The sequence below is a fragment of the Monodon monoceros genome, unplaced genomic scaffold, assembly GCF_005190385.1.
Source record: "Monodon monoceros isolate NGI ecotype Baffin Bay Population unplaced genomic scaffold, NGI_Narwhal_1 Super_Scaffold_9, whole genome shotgun sequence".
NCBI lineage: Eukaryota > Metazoa > Chordata > Mammalia > Artiodactyla > Monodontidae > Monodon > Monodon monoceros.
Genome location: NW_021703786.1, coordinates 52,865,641 through 52,874,859, shown reverse-complemented (window position 1 = coordinate 52,874,859; position 9,219 = coordinate 52,865,641). Strand labels below are relative to the sequence as shown.

Sequence of the window (9,219 nt, the reverse complement as noted above, 5' to 3'; positions counted from 1 at the left end):
GGTTCTTATTAGTTATCTATTAGTGTGTACATGTCAATCCCAATCTCCCAATTCATCCCACCACCCCCACCCCCCGCCCCGCTTTCCCCTCTTGGTGTCCATACGTTTGTTCCCTACATCTGTGTCTCACTTCCTGCCCTGCAAACTGGTTCATCTGTACCATTTTTCTAGGTTCCACATATATACGTTAATATGCGATACTTGTTTTTCTCTTTCTGACTTACTTCACTCTGTATGACAGTCTCTAGGTCCACCCACGTCTCTACAAATGACCCAATTTCGTTCCTTTTTATGGCTCAGTAATATTCCATTGTATATATGTACCACATCTTCTTTATCCATTCATCTGTCGATGGGCATTTAGGTTGCTTCCGTGTCCTGGCTATTGTAAATAGTGCTGCAATGAACATCGGGGTGCATGTGTCTTTTTGAATTATGGTTTTCTCTGAGTATGTGCCCAGTAGTGGGATTGCTGGGTCATATGGTAGTTCTATTTTTAGTTTTTTAAGGAACCTCCATACTGTTCTCCATAGTGGCTGTATCAATTCACATTCCCACCAACAGTGCAAGAGGGTTCCCTTTTCTCCACACGTTCTCCAGCATTTGTTGTTTGTGGATTTTCTGATAATGCAGTTTGCAGTTTCTTATACAACTAAACACACTCTTCCCATGTGACCCAACAATTGTCCTCCTTGTTCTTTACCCAATGGAGTTGAAAACTTATATCCACACAAAAACCTGCACATGGATATAACAGCTTTATTTTTAATTGCTAAAACTTATAAGCAACCAAGATGTCCTTCAGTAGCTGAATGGTTAAACTGTGGTACATCCAGACAATGGATTATTATTCAGAAACCAGCTATCAAGCCATGAAAAGACATGGAGGAAACAAATGCTTATTACTAAGTGAAAGAAATCAATCTGACAAGGCTATATGATTCCAACTCTGTGACATCCTGGAAAAGGTAAAACTATGGAGGCCATAAAAAGATCAGGTGTTGTCAGGATTGGGATAAGGGAGGGATGAACAGGCAGAGCACAGAGGATTTTTAGGGCAGTGAAACTACTCTATATGATATTACAATGATGGATGCATGTCGTTATACATTTATCCAAACCCACAGAATGTACAACACCAAGAGTGAACCCTAATGTAAACTGCAGACTTTGGGTGATGATGATCTGTCAGTGTAGGTTCATCAGGTGTAACAAATACACCACTGTGGTGTGAGATGTTCATAGTGGGGAAGGCTGGTGGTGGGGAGGGTGAAGGCGGTATGTGGAAACTCTCTACTTTTAGCTCAATTTTGCTATGAACTTAATATTGCTTTAAAAAATAAAGTTTATTAACTTTTTAACAATTCAATGAGTTAATATGTAAAAAGAACAGCTCCCAGCATACAGTAAGCATTCTATAGCTGTTAGCTTTGTTTTCATAACTTTCCCCACTCACAGCTATGGAAACACAGCCTGCAAGTGGCAGAGTGAGGATTCAAACTGAGGTCCCCGAGACTCAAAGCCCATGTTCTTTCCCCTGTACCACGGCAATGAATGAACAGACATATTAACATCTGTGTTATTTATGTGCGTCCACATCAGGGCACTCGGGGGTAGCACACGGTGCTCCTAAGAGCTCCTCTAGCCTGAACCAGGAACCAATTTCAGAAACCCGGCAAGAATGAAACACCAGAGCAACGCCCACACTGACTCTGGCTCATGGTCACTTGTTTATTAATCTTCTACTTCTCAAAGGTCAGAATAATCCCTGCCCTGGCTCTAAGTAAAAGTAAAAGTAAAGCCCCATCCACCCCTCAAAGAACAACATCACAGCAGTGTCCACATAAAATAGCCCAGATGACCACGGAAAGGCCAGTGTTTTCCAGAAAATTCGTAAGCTCCTAAAGCAATCTGACTCAAGTCGAGAAGCCCCTAAGGGAGAAGGCTGGTAATAATAAATATTCCTTACAGCAACTGAGCCTTCACTATGGGTCAGCATTAAGCTAACCCCTTGGCTGGCATTGTCCCATTTAGTCCTCATCCTCACCCTATTAGGGAGGTGATGTTCTTATCCCCATTTTGCAGATTAGAAACCAGGCTGAGGAAAATGAAATAATTTGCCCAAGGCCACACGACTAATAAATAGCAGAGCCCGGAATGCTTGCTCTGAGTCACTCTGCTGGGCTGTGTCCTGGGCATGGACTTTGGGGCCACGCGGCTTGAGAGGACACGTGGCCTAGCAGCTGCTGGCAAGTTCCTTGGCCTCTCTAAGCCTCAATTGCCTCATCTATAAAATGGGCATAATAATAGTGCCTACCTCATAAGAGTGTGAGGATAAAACAAGCAAATTCATTTAAAGCAATTAGCCTAGTACTTGACAGGTAGTAAGTGGTTAATAAATGTTAGCCCTTATTAATCTCTCTGACTCTCCTCATCTGTAAAATGGAGGCTGGTAATAATGTGTAAGTCATAGAGTTATTGTGAGGCTTAGAGGAAATGGCACAGGTAAAGCATGATGATACTCGTCGCACAGTAAGCCACCACGATATGACACTCCAGAAAGGATCGCAAATAAGCAAGCCGGTTTTTTTTTTAAAGCTCGCGGAATTGCATATCTGTGTGATAGCAAGTGATGTTCAGGTGACAAGAGCACGTGTTGAATATTGTTCCTCAAAATGCATTAGCCGAAGATCCTTTATTCCTTTGCATAGACACTTGCAGTGTGGGTGCAGAACCCTCTCTAGGAAACGTGAAGCTAAATTCTTAGAAGAGAGTACCTGCCGAATACCAGCCCAAAAAAAGGAGCATGTCTCTGAAATGACATAAAAAAGTTTAACTTGGGAAAGTTCAAACACAGACAAAATAAAAGAAACAATATAACAAACCCCTGAGTACCCATCATACAGCTTCAATCAACTCCTGGAAATCTTGTTTCAACTATACTCTCCCCTATAACTGTAACTTTAAAACAAATCCCAGATCTCATATCACTTCATCTGAAAACACTTTGGTGTGTATGTCTAAAAGATAAGGATTATTTTTTAAACAACACCACGTACCATTGTCACACCTAAAGGTTTTAAATAATAATTCCCTAATATCATCAAATCATCAATGTTCAAATTTCCAATTATCTTCACAAAGTTTTTTTTTTAATTGCTTGTTTGTTTGAATCAAGATTCACATGTTGCAGTTAGTCGACATTTTTTTTTTTTTTACAATTCATTTAATGGCAACTGGTAATCATCAAATTAGCAATAGTTATCTTCAAAAGTTATTACACTAGTTGTGCTGTAATTTCTCGAGGTTGATCAGATACCTAGAGTCACAGACATTTCCCACGTAAGATGCATTATATAAATCAGGCTTGATTTATCACCAGCATTTATAAAACCAGACCTGGGGAAAGAACTAGGTCTGGGGACACATGCATGGTCTTAGTGTAGCAAATTCTTAGCTTGCTCTGATTATTATAAAATCAGAATAGCAAGAATATTTGCAGGATGTGACTTTTAAGTATCTTTTAACCTACAGGTTTCTCTTCTATCTCTTCCTTTTTCCCCTCACAACTCATTTGTGGGAGAAACTAGGTCATTTATCCTACAGATTCTCCACAATCTGGACTTTGTTGATTGCATCCCCATGGGGTAGTTTAATATGATACTCTGGCCTCTGTATTTCCTATAAATTGGTAAATAGATCTAGAGGCTTGAGCAAATTAGAGTTTTATTTTGGGGGGAAGGATACTTCATAGGTGGCATGGTCTTCTTTCTTCAGGAGGCATATAGTATCTTGTTGTCTCTAAAATGATACTTAAAAACATCAGAAATATATGATTATCTTTATTAGAAGTGTAAGAATATGAAAAGAGCCCATCCAGCAACAGATGAATGAAAAAACAAAATGTAGCATTTATACAATGGAATATTATTCAGCCATAAAAAGGAAGGAAACTCTGACACATGCTACAATATGATTGAACCTTGAGGACATTATGCTAAGTGAAGGAAGCCGGTTACAGAAGGACAAATGCTGTATGATTCCAGTTACATGAGGTACCTAGAATATGCAAACTCATAGAGGCAGAAAGTAGAATAGAGATTACCAGCGTCTAGGGGGAGGAGGAAATGGGGAGTTATTGTTCAATGGGTACAGAGTTTCTGTTGGGGATAATGAAAAAGTAATGGAAATGGATGGCAGTGATGGTTGTAAAACATTGTGAATGTATTTAATGCCCCTGAATTGTACACTTAATGGTTAAAATGGTAAAAATGGTAAATGTTATGTTATGCATATTTTACCACAGTAAAAAAATATCTTTAAGAGCCCCGCTATTGGGAATTCCCTGGCAGTCCAGTGGTTAGGACTTGGTGCTTTCACTACTGGGACCCAGGTTCAATCCCTGGTCAGGAAACTAAGATCCTGCAAGTCACACAGTGCAGCCAAAAAAATAAAAAGAGCCCAGCTATTGCATAGAATATGACCCCTCTTCAGTTTATATGTCGGCCTTTGTCTGAACCTGCAGGCTTACTCCTTCTGTATTGATCTGCACATAGTTGTGGGACTCCTTCCATGCTCCCAAGAATCTCACGGGCTCCGCCTGACTCCACAATGAGCCACAATCCCACCAGCCTCGAGCCCAGCATCCTAGACTATAGACATACACAAGCAGAGCTGTGGAGGCAGCTGGAGCATGTGCTTCTGAAGATATAAGGCTTGAAGTTGAGCCTCTCTTTGCTACTTACTTGTCATGAGAGCTTAGTCAAATCACTTAACCTCTCAGTTTCCATTCTTATAAAATTAGGGCTATGAACTCCTACCTCACAGGGTCGTGTAAGGATGGAATGAGGTTGCATGATGGTCAAGGGCTGTACAAAGAGAGGCCTTCACGTTGTCATTATGCTTGGAGTGATTCAAAGAGGATCCAGCTAGGACATAGGTTTATCAGCTCATCGGGAAAATAATGTCTCCGGAAGTTAGTTACTTTGCAAGCTAAACTTTTCTTGACGTCATTCTTGGTGAGGACAGCAGTAGAGTCACCAGCTGTCAGTGCCAACACTGAGGGCATTCCCAGGATGTGGGATTTTCAGTGCTAAAACAGAAAGTTCCAAGCAAAATAGGACAAATTGGTCACCCAAGCCATGACCTACCAATTGCTAATGCTAGGGACTGCCTCTCAGGCTTGCTGACTACTGCCTACTTGACCTGCCTTTTCTTCTCAGCTTGGCCCCTGGAACCTCTTCTTCTAAATCTCTTTGCTGGACCTACTTCCTCTGTTTGCCCTTCAGTGTTGGTGCTTCCTAGGATTTCTTCCTCCACCTTCCGCTCTTAGGATCCTACACCCCCTCCTTGGGAGATCTTGTAAAGCATCTGATAGTAAATATTTTAGGCTTTACACGTGTCTCAACTACTCATTTCTATGACTGTAGCACAAAAGCAGCCATAGACAACGCACAAACGAAGGAGCATGGCTGTGTTCCAATAAAAATTATTTTTACAAACAGATGGTGGGGGCTTCCCTGGTGGCGCAGTGGTTAAGAATCCACCTGACAATGCAGGAGACACGGGTTCGAGCCCTGGTCTGGGAAGATCCCACATGCCTTGGAACAACTGAGCCCATGCACTACAACTACTGAGCCTGCGCTCTAGAGCCCGTGAGCCACAACTACTGAGCCCGTGCACCGCAACTACTGAAGCCCATGCACCTAGAGCTCGTGCTCTGCAACAAGAGAAGCCAACACAATGAGAAGCCCGCGCACCGCAACGAAGAGTAACCCCCACTCGCTGCAACTAGAGAAAGCCCAGCGAGCAGCAACAAAGACCCAACACAGCCAAAAATTAATAAATAAAATAAATAAATTTATTTAAACAAACAAACAAATATATGGTGGGTCAGATTTGGCCCAAGGACTACAGTTTGCTGAACCCTGGCCTAAGGACTAGAATCCAAGCTTATTAGCATAACCCAAAGGCAATTGGTCCCCCGCTACTCAGGACCAAGACACCAATAGCCTGAGGCCCAAGGAGAACAGCTTCCACTGCAGCAAGCAGGACTCCAATTAGACTTGGAAAGAACTTTCTTAGCTGTTAAAATTGCCCCAAGTTGTAGGAGACAGGGGAATGTCCATCTCCTCTGGTTTGCTGACATGCCTCAGGCAAAACCCTTTCTGGCCACTCCTAATTCTGGTCTGAAGATATCAACCTTAAATTAAATCAGCATAGATGAGTCGAGCCACTATTCCATGCAAAGCACTAAGTTAAGAGCAGGACTGTGTGTCCTCTTCCTGCAAAGCTCAGCATCTCTGCCCCGCCTGCAACGGAGGTGCAAAGACCAGTCAGAGACACATGCAAAGTTACACAGCAAGATGGATGTAAATAACTGCTGAAGGTCACAGTCAAGGGGAGTCACAACATGCATGACTAATTATCGAGTGGAATCGTCCTGGAGGTTCAGAGGAGGAACAGATCAGAGGAGGGGGTCAAGGAAGGCTTCACAGAAAGAGGCTAGGGTTTGAGCCTATAATAGTAGAATTTAGACGGTCACAGCACCGCTGAGGAACAATGTGCACTGGTGCTTTATACCCCTGTGAAGTGGGTATTATTAGTCTCTTTTTATACAGAAGGAAACTGAGCCTCAAAACCCCAAGCAGCTTGGCCAAGGTCACACAGCCAGTGAGTGGTAGAACAGGATTTGAACCCAGTTAGTTTGGCCCTGAAGCCAACCAGGGCAGAGCTCCCCAGGAGGGACTGTAGCAAAGGGTGGGAAGAAGCGGGTGAAGGTCCGGGCATTGCTCCTACTGTGGCTGGAATGGGAAAGAGTGGATAGCGAGGTCTGGACTGGCTCGTGGAAGATGCTGGATGCCAGGCTGAGGAGCTTCAAGGGGTTAATTCAAGTGGAGAGCTGAGCGGGAGGCAAGTGCAGGTTAGAAGGGAGGGAGGGGACAGTGCAGGCAGGAAGGTGCTGGCAGGTTCAGCAGTAGCAGTGCAGGCAAGTCTGAGCCAGGGAGGTGATGTGGGGACTGGGTAGGAGAGACTAGGAAGGAGGATCTGTGTGGGGCCTCTGCTACCAACAGCCATAGGAACAAGTGAGGGAGGAGTTGGCATTGATCCCACAGTTCTCCATGGGCCAGGCAGCAAGGCAAAAGCAACCCTCCAGATAGCTAAAGTTAATATAATGGCTATGGGATAGGGAGGGTGGGAGGGAGACGCAAGAGGGAGGGGATATGGGGATATATGTGTACGTATAGCTGATTCACTTTGTTATACAGCAGAAACTAACACACCATTGTAAAGCAATTATACTCCAATAAAGATGTTAAAAAAAGAAAAAAAGAAAAACACACACACACAAAAATACAATGGCTTATGTTTATTGTGACCAGCTACTGTTGGTGAGTACTTTACATATATAAACTCATCTTATCCTCACAACACTCTTAGGAGGTAGGGTTTATCATTCCCATTTTTTTCAGGTAAAAGAACTGAGGCACAGAGAGGTTAAGCAACTTGGGCAAGGCTATGCAGCTGGTAAATGGCAGAACTGGGATTTGTTTTTCGTTGTTTTTTTTTTAATATTTATTTATTTAAGCTGCGCCAGGTCTTAGCTGCGGCATGTGGGATCTGGTTCCCCGACCAGGGATCGAACCCGGGCCCCCTGTATTGGGAGTGCAGAGTCTTACCCGCTGAACCACCAGGGAATTCCAGAGCTGGGATTTGAACCCAGACAGTCTGGTTCCAGAAGCCTTGCTCTTAATCACTTTGCTATCCTACATCTGTTGAGGTAATGCTTTCAAGAGGAAGCAGGATTCCCCAACCTCAAGGATAAAGCAGGAGAGTGATGGCGATGGCAGGGTTTTTTGCCGGGTGGCATTGCCCAGTCAGACCTCAGGTCTCTGCTGCTACCTTAAGCTGGTTGCCTCTCACCATCAGGCAGGGAGCCTGAGGCGTGCTGCGCTGGGGCCTGCACTGACCCGGCCTACACCTCCAGGCAGAAGGGCACCTGGAGCCCAGGGCTGTCTCATCAGAATGGAGCAGGGGAGCATGGGCAGGCCACCCCATAAGTGGCAGCAGCTGGCACAGGCCACAGAGAGGGGCTGGCAGGGGAAGACCCAGCCCCAGTACTACAGCTTCACCAGGTTCGGGAGAAAGAATCCCACTCCCACCCCAAATATGAAATTCAGAAAAATCACCTTCTCTGCGGCCCTGGACACAAAGGAGTCAGTACTAGGGGGACAGGGATAGGAGTGGTAATGAAACAAGCATGGAACATCAAACCCAAACAGGGAGTATTGCCCCAGCAGGAAGGCCAACCCCGTAAAGGCCCGCAGTGCCACGTGGGCAAGGTTGATGGCCAAGACTCTGTGTGACCTCAGGCTGAGGTCCTGGGCTGCAGCCTCAAGGCATTTGAGGAGAATCCTCTCTCCCGCCAGGAGCTGTCCCTCTAGGAAGTGAGAAGACCCCAGGAACCCCAGTCTGGGTACCTGTGGACACAGAAATCACAAGGTTTAAGGGAGGAATTGAGGTGAGGGAAGGAATAGGGAGGGAGGGCGGGGGGCGGGGGGGGCGGATAAATATAAAGCCCCAGCAGCCAGATATTTGTATAACTATTTCTGGCCCACAGCAAGAACTCCAGTTCCATCTGTGCCTGATACCCAGGCATGCCACTTGCTGCCTGACAAGGACAAGGAGAACAAACTGGCAGAGAAAAGGACATTGAGGAAGAAAGGATGGAAGCAGCAACTCTCCAAGTTTCTCCCCAGCACAACCCCAAATTAACCAAGACAGTCTGAACACTTACACTGCAATTAGGCTTCCGCAGAAATATTCCTGACTAATGGGCTTTTGAACCTTCCAACCGTCCTGGGCATTTATTTCTTTTTCAGACTTACATGGCACCAGGCATGTTTTTCTCAACATGCCACAGCAGACTATTCATAACTTAGATTGTTTCTCCTCCAGGTTCCGGAGTCACATATAACTTTTTGTCACCATGCCAGGATGTGGAAGAGGCAAGTCTCACAGCCCCCATTCTTGCCTCCCATTGCAAAAATCTTATCTAACTTTACATGTCTGTAGCTTCTAATCCTAGGAATTACTGCAAAGCTTGCCAAGGCATAGTTTAGAGGGGGGTATTGACACCCCTTATCACCATCAGCCCTCTCTTTCAGCCTCCCAAATGCGAGTACAATCTAAATAGAGCAGCAGCATGCTTACTGTGCA

At 44.6% G+C, this 9,219-nt stretch overlaps 1 non-coding gene across 1 annotated transcript; it reads right to left on the bottom strand.

Moving 5' to 3' along the window:
• Positions 1–3,370: 3,370 nt before the first annotated feature.
• Positions 3,371–3,502, bottom strand: LOC114889882. Its single transcript, XR_003792174.1, has one exon. It is a non-coding gene; the product is annotated as a small nucleolar RNA SNORA72 (small nucleolar RNA).
• Between the last annotated feature and the right edge of the window lie 5,717 nt (positions 3,503–9,219).